General features: G+C 33.1%; 1 long non-coding RNA gene across 1 annotated transcript; it reads right to left on the reverse strand.

Moving 5' to 3' along the window:
* Nucleotides 1-7,860: 7,860 nt before the first annotated feature.
* On the reverse strand, nucleotides 7,861-18,998 carry LOC127706885 (uncharacterized). Its single transcript, XR_007984608.1, has 6 exons — nucleotides 18,435-18,998; nucleotides 14,622-14,884; nucleotides 13,949-14,143; nucleotides 10,751-10,863; nucleotides 10,115-10,207; nucleotides 7,861-7,973 (listed from the first exon to the last, which is right to left on the reverse strand). It is a non-coding gene; the product is annotated as an uncharacterized LOC127706885 (long non-coding RNA).
* Nucleotides 18,999-19,428: the final 430 nt, after the last annotated feature.

Raw genomic sequence — 19,428 nt, forward strand, 5'->3', positions numbered from 1 at the left:
TAATTACTGTTTGTTTCATAATTGCTACAGTTTTTCTACACTGCAGTTTTGATTTGCACATAGATTTATTCATATAAAATATATATAGAAGTACATTTGTACTAAAATTACCATTCATGATTACAATCTCTAGAAATTTATTAATTGGACACAAAATAAAAATTAAAAAAAGACCTTACTTCATGAAATACTTTTAAAATTGATATAACAATATAAAGATCATAAAAGTAAAATGAACACTAGCTTATCAAAAATTATATTATAATCTTACAACTAAATTTACTGGTAATATATCAAGAACCGATTCTGTTAACATTTTGGATATAGTTTCTAAAACTGTTCGTAAAAACCGTTCTCATGGTCGTAGAAAAAATCGCAATCAAAGAAAATTTTGGACCAATCATACCAATATTTCGGACCTAATTTCTATTTCAAAAAACAACGGCAGACATTATCTGTTAACAAAGCTCTGTTCATTACCGGTTAATAAGTTAAATAAAATTTTAGAGGATTGCAACACAATTTCATATAGCAGTCCTAAGTATGAAATCGTTCAAATTATAATGGCATATTGTTATTCTAAACTGTTTCCCAAAATTGATCGCCCTGAAGATTATAAAAAACAGTTTATTAAAATAAAGTATGTCAATAAAGGTTTTGATTTTGTAAATATTGCCGGTATTTTTAACGACCATTCTGTTAAAGAACAAATTCCGGGATATTTTGATAATACTGAGCTCCCTCTTATTTGTTATATTTACAAGAAATCTACCCGGAAATTTGTGTTTAATTATAGCCAATTGTGTAAAGATGTTAATATCAGTGAAAATACACCTACTTTATGTAATTGCAGTAATTCCGAATACATTTATGGACCCATTTCCCATGTTATAACAGGAGATCTTTACATCGTTCAAGACTGAGAGTTAAAATCATTCCTCAGTAAAGGACCTAAAGATCGTCCCCCGTCAATTATTAATTGGAATGAGTGTCGTAATATCATCCACGACTCACTCCATACTTACTGTTTGAAATGGATAAAACGGGAAAAAGCTGACAAAAAATCTTTGGACTCTTTTTTTAAATCAGTAATGAACATAGTTGATATACGTATTCAACATTTTAAAGAACATTTTACTCTTAACAATAACCACAATAAACCTATTTCTCGTATCAAACATAAACTGAAAGAACTAGCCAAGGAATTTGTTTTTGTCCCGGGCGATAAAGCTGCTAATAATATTATTATTGTTTGACGTAAATTTTACATTGAGGTTCTGAAAAAAGAAATCACCAATTCACAAACATTCCAACTGACTCCATTTTCAGAAAACGACATCTGTAACAAACATAAACTTTTAGCTACCGCTTTACAAGCAGAACCTAATACAATGAAAGTCCCAACTATGTATTGGCTTCCGAAGCTACACAAAATACCATACAAATATAGATTAATTTCGTCTTCAAGCCATTGTTCCACTACTAAATTGTCTATACTTCTTACCAGTACACTTGGTACAATCAAAAACCTGATAATAAATTGTTCAAATAAGGCCTTCGAAAATAGTGGAATTAATTACTTTTGGAGTGTCAAGAACTCGTTGGAAGTACTTGATAAATTGCATGCATATATCGGTGATTTTGAATCTGTTCAAAGTTTTGATTTTTCTACCCTATATACCACATTGCCTCACATTCTCATTAAGAAAAAATTCACACACCTAATTAAATGGGCATTTAAAAAGTCAGAATGTGAATATATATGTTCAAACTCTTTTAGGTCATTTTTTAGTAGCAATAAACAAAAAAACTATGTCAATTGGACATGCTTTGATACTATATATGCCCTTGAATTTTTACTAGATAACATTTTTGTTCGCTTTGGAGATTCCGTATATCGTCAGGTTATCGGAATTCCAATGGGGACTAACTGTGCACCACTTATTGCGGACCTTTTTTTGTATTGCTATGAGTTACAATTTATGACAAAAATCAGCAAAGACCCATCGAAACAACATCTGACACAAATTTAATAATACTTTTATGAAACTAGAAAAATGCTTGTTTTTTGCCCCTTTTTTGGCCCCTAATTCCTAAAATTTTGAGGCAATTACCCCCAAAATCAATCCAAGCATTCCCTTTGTGATATGGAACCTTGCAGTACAATTTCAGAGAGATCCATACACTTGAACACAAGTTATTGTCTGGAAACTTGAAAAATGCTTATTTTTGGCCCCTTTTTGGCCCCTTATTCCTAAACGTTTTGGACAATTACCCCCAAACTCAGTTTCAGCTTTCCCTTTGTGATATGGAACCTTGTAGTACAATTTCAGAAAGATCCATAGACTTTCACACAAGTAATTGTCATGAAACTAGAAAAATGCTTGTTTTTTCCCCTTTTTTGGCCCCTAATTCCTAAAATTTTGAGGCAATTACCCCCAATATAAATCCAAGCATTCCCTTTGTGATATGGAACCTTGTGGTACTATGTCAGAGAGATCCATACACTAACACACAATTTATGTCTGGAAGTTACAAAAATGCTTATTTTTGGTCCCTTTTTGGCCCCTAATTCCTTAACTGTTGGTACCATAACCCCCAAAATCAATCCCAACCTTCCTTTTGTGGTATTGAACCTTAAGGTAAAATTTCATACTGATCCATTCACTTAAACTAAAGTTAGAGTGTGAAAACCAATGTGTCTTCGGAAGACGACGACAACGTCATACCAATATACGACAGCAAAATTTTTTTGCGTTCGTATAAAAATGATCTTTAGTATAAATTTCTATAAAAAATTTATTGTTCCGTAATACCTGTGTCACACATCAGCGTATAGCTCCGACGTACGCCTGGCGTGGTAAAAAATCGTGTATGCTGCCAAAACGCTAGTAATTTTGGATGCATTCAACCTGTCAAACATATCTGTATCGTGTGCACAACGAGCTTTAAGTGTGTATTGGGCGTTCAAGTAACGTATGTTGGCCTATGCCTGGCATTTGTCTAATGTAGATGGAATGCACGCTACGAAGGAAAAAAGTCTCTTGAACGTATTAAAGACGCGTCCCGGTCGTATCTTGGACGTTCTATTATAGGGTGTTTGTTACAAAAACACCCGCATACGTTTTAGTTAAAGTCGAACGATCTTGAAGCGTATACAACGTGACCTTAACGTGTCTCAAACTTATCTGTAGCGTTTTCAAAGCACTTGTAGTGTATGTATTACATGTGTGTAGGGTACAGGTATACGCTAGACACCCGCTTGAGCTGGATGAAAATTTTTATGCTGCATAAAAATTTCCTCCAGTTGTAGCGTTTACCAAGCGTATACCTTTGCATTTCAACGTACTTCAAACTTATGTAACGCGCGTTTAACAATTGCTTAACGTTCCTCTGGCGTGCAACTAACGTATACCAACTTTGTCAATTTTTTCTGTACGTTTGGTGCACGCCGGTCTATATGCCAATATGTGACGCCGGCATTAGAATTTTTGATTGCTCTGATATATGTTGACCTTTGTCATCTATAAGTTCTGTTATTGTTTTCTTTATAAAATTTTTCTTTTCTAATTTACAAAAATAATTTGAACATTTTTCACCATTCTCATGCCAGTTAGAGCGGGATCTAAGCAGCAAACCTTCAATCTTCTTTTGTTGACAATTTTCTAGTTCAAATTTTTTATGAAGTAAAGATTTTTGAACCTCCTCATTTGGAGAATGGTTCATAATAGTTTCTAAATGTAAAATATCATTTTCAAGTTTCAGGGTGAAATTTTTTTCCTCTTTAGATTTATTTATGCTGTAATTTATGGACAAAGATCTAATCTTCATTTTCAATATTTCAAAAAATGTTTGATCATTACATGACAAATCAACAGAAAGAAGATCTTCCATATCACCTGACAGATATTATTCCAAAATAGTATCCTTAATGCATAATTTAACCTTTTGTATATAATCTGCATCTCTGAGTAACTGAGAATCAAATTTTCAGTAACTTTTGCCCCGTTTCTCTAAACAAGCTGAGAAGGTGAAAATAATTGCTGAGTGGTCAGTTCTATAACCTGGTATAATTCTAGTATTTTTCATAAGGGAAAAAGGTCTTCTGAAATTAAAAAATAATCTAATCGACTTTGTTTTATAGGTGAGGACTGACGCCTAGTATATTTCCTATCTTCTGGATGGCATGCACGCCAAGGATCAAGTAGTTCAAAAACATCAATAAATAGAAAAGAGTTATTACAAAGAAAAAATTAAATTAAAAAAACATCAGAACGCATACCTCTAGTTGTAACTTTTACCGATTTACTACCAGATATTCATGACATTGTGAAAAACAGAGTTGATATTTTACATAACTGTAACTTGATGAAAGAAATATTTCCAGAACCACCACGTGTAGCTTATCGAAAAGATAGAAACTTAGCAGACATAATCGAGGGGCCTGATGGGGGGGTCTCATCACGATTCACGAGTTGATTTTTTTGTCAATCACGATTCACAGAAAAATTTCCATGATCACGGATCACGAAAATATAAAAAAAAAAAAATCTGTAGAAAAGTGGATCACGATAGCGAAAATGCGCCGATCACGAAGAACTAAAATAACCCATCAGGCCCCTCATAATCGTACATGGAAAACTAAATAAAATCATCAAAAAAAGTACTAACAACAGCAGCAACAAAACATGTAAAGAAGAATGTGAAGTTTGCAATATTGAAAGAAATGAAGAAAAAATTATACTCGGAGATAAAACATTCAACCTCAAAAAGAACATTCATGGATGTCAACTAGTGAACCTTATTTATGGACTTCACTGTGGAAAATGTAACCACTACGTCTATGTTGGGGAAACAGAAAGATCACTCAACGAAAGAATAAAAGAGCATCTTGCAGATATCAGACATGATAGAGATACAGCTATGGCGGAACATTTTAACCAAGAGGATCATTGTAAAGAGGACATCACAGTTCAAGTTCTGCAACAAATTTACGATAAATCCGCAAATTACAGAAGATATATTGAGGCACAATGGATGCTAAAACTAAATACAATTAGACCATTTGGAATCAAAGTTAAAAAGGAATGACTTTAATTCATCAAAGCTTATATAATTTAACTTTCATTCATAAAATAGTATTATGACGTCATGTTATTGTGACGTTAAAGTATTGTGACGTCATGACAGTTCCAAGGAATTATATCTATAACATCTTAATGATTGAAAAAGAAAAAATGTCTGCCATGTAGTTGTGGAGAAAAATAAAGAACCGAAGAAGGCCAATGCCTGAAACATCTCAAAAATTAGTTTATTGCTTAAATAATATCAATAATTTCATCAATTTTTTTTACGGATATTATGTTTGATATTATTTGTATCCATAAATTTATCTAAAACAACATTCCAGTCACCACATAATAAAACACTTGTGTTTTTAAAGGATAAAATGTTCTGCATTATTATATCAAAGAATGAAGGTTCATCAGTATTATAACCATACAAACAGGCAAAACTCAATTTTTGTGAAAAAATTGTTAAATCTAAAACAATCTAAGACCATTGTCATCAGTAACAGAATTATGCACAACAAAATCCAGACCCTTTTTAAACATAACAGAGACACCTGCACTTTTACTGTCTGTATGACTGAAAAAAACATGTGCTTCCGCATTCATCCTCCCAGTTTTTTTCAATGTCTTTATTACTATGAGTTTCCTGGAAACACACTATTGAAGTATTTTTACTTTTAGCCCAATCAAATACATCTGCCCTCTTTTTGGAATTTGAGAAAAGACCCCTCACATTCACTGATAATATCGCTACATTATTATCCATGATTATAGATGTTCAAAGTGATGTTTTATAAACCAATATAATATTAAAGTATAAGTTCATAAGTACAAATATACAATTGTTACAAATTTGACATACACAAACATACACACATACAAACATAAGATGTCACATATTATTTTCTTCATTCAACATTGAATGTATTAATTAATTTACAGTATGGCATGTAACAATTATACTTAAAACTATCAAAGGAATAGATGTTTAAAAGATAAAATTGAATATTTATATCATTATAAATGTTAGAGTTATTTCCCCTTTACTGTATAGTGACAGGGGGTATAATTTATTTTAAACTAATTTATCTAGATGAATATCTCTTATATTCTTTACTATTTATATAGGAATATGTATTCACAACTGATATAAAACACTTTTTACTTCAGCAGTTATCTTTTACATTTATATCAATCTATTGAAATTAATAAAAAGCTGGAATGATTTGAAAATTAAATTAAATGATGTAACTGACTATACAAGATTGATAAAGTTCCCTTTTTCAATTTCTTTTTCATTTTGTCATCTACATTGTCAAACAGGTCAAATCTTATTCTACTACTAGTTTCAGTTTTGGCAAGCACATTACAGTTGTAAAACCATACATCTTCAAATTTTTCAGTGTTTTTAAGTCTTGCCGTAAGTCCAATATTGCGTTGTATTATATCATCATGAAATATAAGTTCAAATTTCAAGGATCTTTTTTGTCGCATTATCCGTATTTTAGTGTCAGTGTTTCTAACCTTCACAATAACAGACTTCTGGTAACCGTCTTTTCCAGGTATTCTGTGGATGGCTAGCACATCACAGCTCAATATTTACATTTAGGTCACTATTTACTAGTTCAACAAAGGTTTTTTTCAAGTTCTCACCCCTTTTTTCAGGAAAGTTTAGCATTCTTATGTTATGTTATACACATTTTTGCAAAAGAAATTGTAATGTATGGTGTAAAGAGAGCCGTGGTGTAGTGGTTAGTGCATCGGACTACTAACACAAAGGTTCCTGGTTCGATTCCCGTTCCAGGATGAAAATTTCAGGGACTGAATTTTCGGCTCTCCCTTGACACCATTTGCGAGTATGGTCTTGAGGAAACGGTGATAGTCCGTCGGATGGGGACGAAAAATGGCTGACCCGTGTTAAGAGAGAGCCATATCTCTTGCACGTTAAAGACACCCTTGTAGATTTCGAAAAAGAGCAGGCTAATGCCGCTACAAGGCAGCACTCGCACCCGCAAAGTGGAAAGGGATTAATATAAGTTGCAAAACTTGTTTCCCAAACCACTATAAATAAATATGTTTAAACTAAACTAATGTATGTTGAAATGAAGTGTGACATGGCTGGCATGTCAGAAACTGCTAGTTGTCCTATGTATCATAGTTTTTTTGTTACCTATTCTGACATATCATCGGACTCAGACTTCTACCAAACTGAGTTTTACTGTGCATATTGTTGTGTGTTTGTTTTTCTACATTGGCTAGAGGTATAGGAGGTGGGGGTTGAGATTTCAAAAAACATGTTTAACACCACCACATTTTTGGGCCTCCCCACAGTCAGGAGCATCTGGCCTTTGTTAGTCTTGTATGATTGTTAATTTTAGTTTCTTTTATATAATTTGGAGTTTAGTATGATGTCCATTATCACTGAACTAGTATACATTTTGTTTAGGGGCTAGCAGAAGCATGCCTCTGAGTGCCTGATTTTCTCGCTGCATTGAAGACCCATTGATGGCCTTTGGCTGTTATCTGCTCGTTGGTCGGTTGTTGTCTCTTTGACACATTCCCCATTTCCATTCTCAATTTCATTGATACATTTCTAACTATCTAGTTACAGTATGTTTCTCACGATAAAGGAGTTGTCTTAGAAAATAATTTTTTTATAAATTTTTAAATTAACCTTTTCGATTTCCTTTTGCCTCCATTGTTAAGGTATCTGTACTAAAATAAATGTTTGTATCTCCAAAGTTTTTATTATTATTTTATCCAAAAAATTTATTATTAGAGAATAACTCACCCAAGAATCTGAGAATCCTTCTTTGTAATTATAAAAGCCTTTTCTACATTCCTGGGCCTGTGACAATGACTTCTTTACAAAATGTTGTCTGTATACATGACTTCTTTTATCTTGAAAAAAAAAATACTGTTATCTCAATAATGTATAGAAAGCTAGGTATAGGCAATATTATTGGTATCTATTCTTTTTATTCATTTTATGCCATTGTTAAAAGATCTTGAAGTGAAAGGATATAAGTTCAGTAATTTATCTGTGATTTACAAAATAACGCAGGTATGTTAAGGCAATTTTTTCAGGGTCAAATAACTCTTGTGATGCTTATGAATATTAATGAGCAACGTTGCATCTCCATAGTGATAACACTGTCAAGACCGACTAGGCATATTATTTTAGTGAGTCAGTACTGATTGGTGAGTTAAGTTATGCCAAAAAATAGAGGCAAGCGAAGCGAGGCGAAAAATTTCGGCAGGGGGTCTGGAATAAATGGTGTAAAATCCTGCATTCTTGGCATTTCCAGAGAGCTCGACATCGTTGAGACAAACTGTCCGGAGTTTTTCTTTTTGCCACATGCTACCTTTTAATATAATGAATACGGGAAATTGGATATAACTACATGTATATCGTTTTATGTTATTATGGGAATATTGATGTTTTTTTTTCAGATTATTTCTGGAAATTATTAGTGGCAGGATATTTTAGATCGACAATTGAATAATGAGGGGTAGGAGGGGGTCCGATCCCGCAATCCTGAATTAAAAGACACGAAATCCGGTAGTCCCGAATTATAAAACATGAAACCCCGTTTTAAAGGTCCTACCGTCCCTCAATAATGTCAAAATTGGATTACCGGATGTTCTTTAAAATTTAAGGTAAAAGAAACATGGATAAAAACTAATCCATGCATGTTTCATATTATTTATATTTTGTTTATCTGTAAAGAGAACGAATCAAGTTGGGGAAAATGGCGAAATACTCCGCAAACAGGACTTTTAAGCACGGCTTTTGGGCTATTTTGTGGGGGCCAGTTTTTATTGGTGGAGGAAGCCGGAGCGCCCGGAGAAAACCACCGACCTTCGATAGGAAAACTGACAATCCTAGTCAATTAAGATTGGAATCGAGTGCACCCGCAGGAGCGGGGTTCGAATCACAATCTCAGTGTTGACTTGCTAGTGATTACAGTAGTAACTACTTAGACCACTCGGCCACCGAGGCCCCAACCTCCTTTTGACCAGAGATCCATGATGATTACCGGTTACTAGGTTAATGTAATCGAGAAACATCACCGAGTGAGATGCTGATTTATACCCGGGATGAATAATTTAAAAGGAACGATCAACGATGTCGAATTATAGAAATTAGGGTTGAGACAGAAAAAACAAATGACTATATTTCGTATTTAATTACCATAAACAAATACACAAAAAAAATTTAGTGTCGAAATTAATAGTGAGGCAATTGCCTCACTTGCCTCAATGGTAGTTACGGCCTTGGCTGTCCACTTCATTTCTCTGGTCGTCAATCGTTCTCGTATTTTGTTCTTTTTATTGATAAACTATGCAGAATAAGATAAATAATGATAATTTGTTGTAATTAAAAACCATATGTCACATTATATTTCATAACTTGTATTGTATGAAAATCCTTCTTGTCGATCTCGCAACGGAGGCTTCGCTTATTTTCTTTATTTGGAAAATCGATTCGATAGGAAGCTTGAAACCCACATATTTGAATGGACGGATTGTTTTTGTATTACCTAGGGATTTCAGCATACAAGCAGAATCATACGACATAACTGGACTATGAGTAAGTATTCTGTCGTCTTTTTGCTGTTTTCTGTAGCCGACTATCTTCATTTTGACAAAAATCTAACCTTGAAGTTGCATCTTCTCCCCCTTTTTTCCATCTGTTCAGTAGAATTTAGAAATTATCCCTGAACCAAGGATTTGTATAATACAGTATGCCTGAACTATTTTAAATGCAAGTTCACTGATGGTCCACAGCGTTTATGTGCAATTTAGGTGAAGTTTTAGAATACCCATGAGTTGTCCAGGAAATTTTAATTATTTTTTAATAGTTTTTGAGAACTTAAACTTGTCAAAGATAAAGCTATGTAAAGTCAAGAGAGAATGTAATGTAATACATGAAAGTTTACCTAATCTGGCCCAGTCAATTCATAACCTGAGTGCCCCAAGAACTGGTCTTGTCCAAGCTGTTATGAAAATGATTCTATATAAACTTATACAAATATTACCTGGTAGATGTTAATTTCTCTCCCTTTCTCCAGTCTCAAACTAAAATAAGATGGTTGTCATCCAAACCAAATGATGCGAAACTTTACCATCACCTAAAATAAATAAAACCAAACTTGTCATTTAAATTAATTTTCATAAAACAGTTAAGACATTTATGCTTTAAATCTTACTGTAACAAACACTAAAATCTCTGCAAATGCAGGTATTGATTTTCTTAAAATGTTTCAAATGTCAATTATTGCACCCATAATATTTAAGAATAATCCTAGAGTCAACTTTTCTCAAATGTGTGCAGTTTTTATATAAATTTCTACTTTGATATACTGCCATCCTGACTTGTCGATAGTATTTTACATGTTCCAAAAGGTGGCAATAAATTAAGTATCACTGTAGTAGATAATTTTCAGGCAGTAACAAATCAACAAATATCCAAGTCCAACCAGATCTGGTGATAAAATTCCAGGTTTTATTCCCATACTAGCTGTACTTATAATCTTATTTTCCTGATTTTCCTGACATCCATTCTTTTGTTCCAGTCAAAAGCATTACAAGGTTAACCACCAAAAATATCCTGTCATGTTTCAATCTGCATAATTTTTTTGTATTAAGATTGGAAATGAACAAACAATAAATACCTGAGAAGTCTACAGCACACTGACCCCTCTTTGATGTTGACCTTTCAGTACTGACGATGTTTCATAATTGATTCTGTATCCCAGATATGTATAGTTCATCAGTCTCTTCCAACCTGTATGTACATAAATTATATTGAAATATATTTAAAAAAAGATTCTACTACTACCATAAAGGTTCTTTTGAACAATGATTCCATAATTTCTGGCTTTGTACTTATTTTGGCTTTCAAACTTTTTTCATCTGAGCGTCACTGGTTGGTCTTGTGTGGATGAGAGGCACGTCTGGCGTATTGAATTTTAAGCCTAGTACCTTTTGTTAGCTATTATTTGTGTGTTTCTTTGTCCTATATGTTCTCCCATTTATTTGTTTTGTGGTCCTGTCATGTGATGTTGTCGTTTTGGTGTTGTGTTTGACGTTGCCATAAAAGCGGGAGGTTTGGCATGCCACAAAACCAGGTTCAACCCACCATTTTTTTCTTTAAATGTCCTGTACCAAGTCAGGAAAATGGCCATTGTTATATTATAGTTCGTTTCTGTGTGTGTTACATTTTAATGTTGTGTTTTTGTCGTGTCGTTGTTCTCCTCTTATATTTGATGCGTTTCCCTCAGTTTTAGTTTGTAACCCGGATTTGTTTTTATCTCTATCGATTTATGAGTTTGGAACAGCGGTATACTACTGTTGCCTTTATTTAGATATATTTTATAATATTTAGATATTTATATATAAGGTTTGCCATAAATCAATGGATAATGTTTGATGTCACATGATATTTTTCTCTCTAAGGGATATAAGCCAATAACAATCCATTCTGTAAAATATTTTACAGAATGGACTGATAGAGGCTTATATCTTAGATTGTTTTACACGTTGAAACCTGAAAATTATAAAAACCTTCATAGTCCCCTGGTTCATGAAGGAAGATCTAATTCGCACTTTGTACACAGGATAAGGTTTCGGTTGTTCATGACTCTTGTATTGCGGCATGATCTATCAAATTTTAGAAGTATGACTTTATTGCTTTTTTCATTTTAGTTGCAGTTGAAAATGATGTTAGGAAGAGCATTACCAGAGGTCAATTTTGATAACCTAAAGATGGACGCGGATAAATCTTTTGGAAAAAGAAATTCATAAAAGCAATAAAAACAAGACTTACAACGAGCATAATCAACTTATTGAATTAGTGCTAAAAGAGACAACCCAAAAACATGAGAAAAATGGCTGTGATATAAGTATTGGTAGTGTTAATAAACTGTTATCACAGAGATATGTCTCGCTTTTTTGTAATTTCGATAATGCAAATGTTGAAATTAAAATAGCAACACTTTATTTAACATGTACGTTTTGCAAATACTCAAAGTCAATGAACCATGACTGAAGGTACATGGCTAAACAATTTCCATGGAAATGAGATGTACACTAAAACTAAGCAAAAGTTTCAAAGTCAATAGACCATGACTGAGGGGGCGGGGCCAAATAATTTCCATGGAAATGAGATATGCCAATGCTTATACAACTGCATACCAATTATCATTTATTTATCACTAGTGGTTCCCCATAAACTGACCTAATCACAAACTAATACATGAAAACTAAGAAAAATTTCAAAGTTATTAGACCATGACAGAGGGGGCGGGGCCAAATAATATCCATGGAAATGAGATATGCCAATGCTTATACAACTGCATACCAATAATCATTAACTTACCACTAGTGGTTCCCCATAAAATGACCTAATCACAAACTAATACATGAAAACTAAGCAAAGTTTCAAAGTCAATACACCATGACTGAGAGGGTGAGGCCAAATAATCTCTATGGTAATGAGATGTGCCAATACCAATACAACTGCATACCAAATATCTTTGACTTACCACTAGTGGTTCACCATAAACTAGACATAATCACAAACTAATACATTGTTGACGCCGCCATCGACGCCGACGCCGGAAACAGCATACCTATGTCTCGCTTTTTGACTCCGTCAAGTGAGACAAACATCAATTTGAAAGTGATTTTTTCCTCAAGGAACCGTTTTGATGAGTGACAAAATTATTGTATTGGAAGGTGACTTTAATAAAATGTTTTTCTATTGTCATTTGATCTTTGGTTTTATTTTTGTTTACATGATGAAAACAATTGGGGTAATTAATAGTTTTTTTTTTATTTCAGTGATTGAACTATCATTTACCTGTAAGAATCAGTAATGCTACCTTTAGCTGTCCAATATTTTTAAGAAAGAGGAGGTCTATTCTTAAAAATACTGGACAGCTAAAGGTAACATTATGGTTTCTTACAGGTTAATGATAGTCCAATCACTGAAATAAAGAACGGGTAAAACAATAGAATGACATCACAACAATGTTTTAATTATCCATAACATTTTAGAATATGAGACAGGTGAATGAAATGCCAGACATGTGACCTCTAGTCTGACTTTCTGATTGGCTTAAGTCATCTCTATAAAAAAACATCCTTTTCAAACAATAATTTCAAGATAACAGATAAACAATGTTTCAATAGTAATTTCCTAAGATAAAAAAAATATAGAAAAATGCACCTAGCTTATTAAAGAGGCATTTATTAGCAGCATGTTTATGATAAAATCGCCAATAGATTGCATCCTTTTTTGTTGATAGTTTACTATTAAGTAACAATCGGTAAACTTCAGCTTCAAAACACGGCAATTAATGAGCTACCATATTTGTTAGATCATAACAGACAGAGAGAAAAAAAATTGACAATCTAAAAACGATATCTTTGCGTAAAAAATGATAAAATCGTGCACAGAAGACTAAGTTTATGATATAAACATGCATTGGTTCAAGAATTGGATAAACATTATTTTTCATTAGTCACTCGTTTCATATGACTTTAAACTTGAGAATGTAATAATTTCAATGTTAAGTGAACCGTGGAATAGGCCTAATACCATAGTAAATTCACATCATGTGGCCTTATTTTCATGTTGATAAGACCACAACGTCAATGTAAACAACCTAAAAATCTATTTGGACTGACAGACGAACAGACCATACAACATAATATCCATTACAATCATAAGTAAAATAACATGTAATTGGAATTAGCTGAAATGATTTTTTTTCAATTTATTGTTGGCTTTGCTTGTGAAAAGTTAAAAAAACTTAATTTTGGTATACATTCTTAGTAGACAATGTGTTCAAAGGGAAATAACTCACCATAACCATAAAACATCTCTTTTCTATACATGTCCCAGTACAACTAATGATTCCTGACAAGATAATAAAGGCTCCTGTTCCTAGTAGCAAGTATGTTGCCAAAGGGAAAGTACTGTTCCCTAGCAGATTGATATAGGTATGCTTCTGGAACTTGATATATAACCCTAATGCTAGGAAAGCTAACCGGGCTGTCAGCTGGAAAAGAAATATAGAATTTATCATGCATAAAAACACTACTGAATTTTAAAGAACATTTAATTAATTGACAGAACATGATAAAGAAAAGTTAGGAAACGGAATATTTTTGTAATTTGAAGTTAGCAATGTTAGCTGAAAAATTAGAAATAATTTTATATTAGGATCTTTTGTCCTGTTAGCATGGTTATAAAATCTTACTAGCAACAGAATACAGTAAACAATGAATGAAGAATTTCATTTAATTTGAACAAAGAACAAAGGGAGATTATTCAATTAACATGTATCTATATCTTCTCTTATGTCTTATATTATACATTTACAAATTCTATACTTTATATAGTTAGTTCTGAATATGCATATATAATATTTGCCAATGGATGATTATAAGCAACCAATAATAAATAAATCATTTAAATTGTAATATCTTTTTAAGTTGCCTTTTCTAAAACTATAAACATATATATAATACACTTACCCAAAAGAAAAAGTTGAACACATAAAGGACGACTTTTAGGAAGTTTTTACCACACAGGTCCCTTTTTCTCCTATTATTTCCTCTAGCATAATCATTCATTTTGGCATTGATTGTAAAATCCCAAAACTAATAGAATGTTAACTTCTGTTTAACCACTGTCTGCACACTGCACACTGCACACTAACAATCTTTTGTTACTGATATCATTTGCAGCTTTTTTCAAATTCAATGAGGCTATTTGTATTGATTCAGTTACCATCCATCTATTGTGAAAGAGAAAGAAAATATTACTATCAGAACAAAAAAAGTCCACAGATATACTGCACTTAAAGTTAACTTTAGTTACTTTCCTGAAAAAAACAATTAGATAATTTCACATAATCTTTACTTTATGACTTTATAAAGTTTTTCTATCACATGAAAAAGTAATTATAATTTAATGCATATAATAAACGTAATAAACTGCAGTCAGGGGCGTAGCTGCCGTTAGGCACTGTAGGCATGAGCCTACACATAATTTTTTCACAAATAATTTTTTTATCAAAAAAAGTAATAAACAATGTTATCTGTAGATGCATGTGAATTTGTCAAAACTCTTTAATTATCGAATGTCATGCGTACTCTAGTCTATCATCCTTATTGAAACAGTGGCGTATTGGAACTGTATGTCATTATATTCCACCTAATATAGAAACTATAAACTAGAACTTTGGTTCAGATCATTCACTTCAATCAACAAATACTTGAATGAACCTCAACTTAGATAAATGATTTTTTTTAATTAGTTGTTGTTGGCCCAAGTTCAATCTGATGCCTAGTGAAGAGAGAATGCCACTCTCTCTGCACGTTAAGACACTTGAAACAACTCTTTGAGGGGTAAGTAGGTCGTCTACTGAAAGGCAAATTTCTGTTCCTATTTAATAAACCCTCATTTTCCAATGCATGGCATTTCCAAATTTCCAGACCTTCATCCTGGACGACCCCTATCTGTTTTAGTCCTGAACATGCATGAATTATTTGCCACTGAACGTCTATCAATCAATCAATCAATCAATCAATCAACTAGCTTTCAGTAACTTCGAGTACTCTCAGATCTACATGTAATGACGATAATTATTCAAATTCCTAAACAGGTAGGGATTTTACAGTACAGGATATAAGAAAATATGAATTTCTTGAATTATGTTAGACACTGGTAGTATGAACAGAACAGAACTTCTGCATGACGTATTGACTGTGTGTGTGTATGTGTTTGTGTGGCCGGGGGAGAGTGAAGGTTTAAGAATCAAAATATGAATGGTCGATGCGTCGTATTCCAAAAGTTAGTTTTATTATGTAGTAGTCTCAGTGTTTTCGTGCCTATTTTTTTTTTTTTTTTAATGAAGGATCGTCAATATGTTCTATCATTCTCAATTTTATCAATTTACATATATATCAATTATACTCAATCAGAAACAGGTTGTGCTGCTTAATAAAGGGCTACGCTGATCCATGCTGGGCAATGCATATTGGAAATATTGTTTATTTTTATATTTCCCATTGTACTGCCGGTTAATTCATCAGTCAGATGTAATTGTAGAATTATGTTTATTTTTTTTGACATTTTTTTCATGTATATTATCATGATAAAATGATGTTTTTTTATGTTTTTTTGTACACAAAATTTTGCAACTTAAATGCTGAAAACCGTTTTCCGTCGGGGGGCTACGCCCCTAGAACCCCTTACCAGGGCTCTGCCCTGGACCTGCTGGGGGCCTTATGCGGCCCCAGAACCCCTGCCGCAATTTGTGCCTACAGTTTATTGGATACCTAGCTATGCCCCTTGCAGTTGTCTGGCTATGCTTCATCTCACAATATATTGTGTATACATATACACCTGGTGATACCCACCCAGATACATTATTCACATATACGACCATGCAAGACCCTCATGGATAACCAGGGTCAGTAAAAAAAAACATGTCATTCACAATATAAAAACCATACAATAATTTCTGTATTAACAGTATTTGAAATGTTATACAACAGTTTAACCAGGTATTTAAAATCTTAACCCTGTGGTTTTTAGATACAATCCAAATGAACTTTGATGCTTTGGTGTTGATATTTAAATGTCTTCTTACTTTTTGTGTCATTAAGTTGCTGTCTCATTGATATATTATACCCTTTATCTCCATTACTCAACTTTTTATCATGGTAAGCACAGGTATTTAGGCCATGTTAAATTACTGAAAGAACTTATATGTATGGGCTTTGCTCATTGTTCAAGGTCGTAAGGTGACCCGTAGCTGTTAATTTCTGTGTCATTTGGTCTCTTTTGGCTCGTTGTCTCATTGGCAATCGTACCACATCTTCTTTTTCATATTATGCAAGATAATGCCTGGTTTCCCCGTTGATTTGTTCAAATCTTCAAATATTAATGTAAACATAAAGTAACCAGATGCTCCGAAGGGTGCAGCTTTATACGACTGCAGAGGTCGAACCCTGAACAGTTGGGACAAGTATGGACACAACATTCAAGCTTGATACAGCTCTGAATTTGGATTGTGATTAAATAGTTGACACAGCATAGGTTTCTGGTAGTCTAATGAACTTAAAAAATTTATTTGCTTTTGAGTAATACACTATGCTGTTGAATATTAATTCCCTCAAATAAAAATATTTAAAGAAATCTGAAATGAGAAAAATTGAATAGTATTACTTCTAAAAAAAAAATTACAGCTTATCATCTCAAAACAATCATCATTTCTTAATACATAATTTTCAAACAGTGTAAGGGAGGTAATCAAACATATATATAACAGTATTCTTTAAATTTGAATTGGATTACCTCCCTAACACATAGCTTTTAAATTGTCTAAATTGTCCTTTAACCAGAAAAACACTTGTTTTCCCCCTTTTTTTGGCCCCTAATTGCTAAATGATTTAAGCCATAACCCCAATTAACTATCCCTTTGTAGTATGGAAACTTGTGGTATAATTTCAGAGAGATTTATACACTTAAACACAACTTATTGACTGTAAACTACAACAAGTTATTGTCCGGAAACTAGAAAAATGCCTGTTTTTGGCCCTTTTATGGACCTTAATTCTTGCATGAATGGGACAATAACGCCCAAACTCAATCTAAGTCTTCCTTTTGTGATATGGAACTTTGTGGTACAATATAAAAGAGATCTATACACTTACACACAAGTTATTGTCCAGAAACTACAAAAATGCTTGTTTTTGGCCCCTTTTGGGCCCTTAATTCTTAACTGTTGACACCCTAGACCGCAAAATGAATCCAAACCTTTTACTTGTGGTATTAAACATTATGGTACAATTTCAGAGCAATTGCAATACTTATACACAAGTTATTATCCTGAAAGTAGAAAAATGCTTGTTTTGGGGCCTTTTTGGGCCTCTAATTACTAAACAGTTGGGACCATCAACCCCAAAATCAATCCAAAAAAAAATTTTGCGTTTAAATATATTTATCAAGTGTGCCTAAAGACTACATCAGGTGCCATTTAACTAGGTGCCAATTTGACTAGGTGCTGATTTGACTATACCGGGTGCCGAATTGACCAGATACTGATTTGACTAGAACTCTGACCAATGAGCTGTTGAATACCATAAATGGGCTGTCGACATTTGATCGAGCTTCCGTCGTAAATATTGGTCACAGTGTAATTAACCAGATTGTTCTGGGGCCAGATTGATTATGGGCCAGAACAACCTGATACCCTAGTACTGATACCCTAGTACTTTACCAGTATATAATAGAACATTAGTAAGTTAATCTGTTTATATCTAGTTTTAACCATTTACCCCCCAGAAGATATATCCTATCATTCCTGTTGTCTAGTGTTTATTGTACTTCTTCTTCTATATTTTGTCGTTAATCTGCAGTTGAAATTTCCATAACACAGATATACTGTGCGGGTGTGTCAACCAGTACACGCCAAGTTAAAAATAAACAAAAACTTGTGTATTTACAGGAACAAAATCAAATAAAATTATGTGAGTTTGCAACAACTGTACAGGGTTAAAATCAGGTATCAATAGTTACGCCAGTAACTGCCACACACAGACCCGGAAGGCGTCTGTTGTGGGGGCTTGGATGGCACTTTCAGGTAATTGCTTCCAGTCAAAAATTTGTTCTGGGGATGAAACTGTATTTATAGCCATCCATTGAAGTGCTGACTCTGGAAAACCTGTCTCTGTGGTATTGTCTGGTTGTTACAGTTGGTCTCCTGATGTAATCTGGGATAATGACTGATGCTTCTCCATGCAGGATCTTATGAGTGTGTATATTTTGCTGGTTGCGGGCTGCGGGCTGCGATCTAATAAGTCAGTTGAACAATAAATAGGGAAGAAAAAAAAAAATCACCAAAACACTATATACTTGTAAAAGGTTCTATTTGTGAAACTTCGAAAAATTGTGTAAGAATGTGTATAATTATTAACAGACTTTTAATGATTTATTGCTGGTCATTTAAATATACCAATATATCAGAAAATAAATCTCAGAATATCACAACCAAAAATATCACTTATTATAGAATTGATAAAAAGTAAAAATTGTTAACCAGCTAGGCCAGTGCTTTAGAAAAATCACACAAAGCAATGACACTATTTAAAGTGTACGAAAAGTAACTTCTCAGGAAGAAATTACATAATTTTCTTAAAATTTCCCTGAATTAAGTGTGATAATGAAAATAATGATCATACTTGAACAGAATTTTTTTAATAATTCAAGTAATTTAAAAGTGTCCAAAGATTGCTAAGATTTTATCTTACTATGATTCTAGATCATCTCATA

Source organism: Mytilus californianus, unplaced genomic scaffold (genome assembly GCF_021869535.1).
Source record: "Mytilus californianus isolate M0D057914Y unplaced genomic scaffold, xbMytCali1.0.p SCAF_6, whole genome shotgun sequence".
NCBI lineage: Eukaryota > Metazoa > Mollusca > Bivalvia > Mytilida > Mytilidae > Mytilus > Mytilus californianus.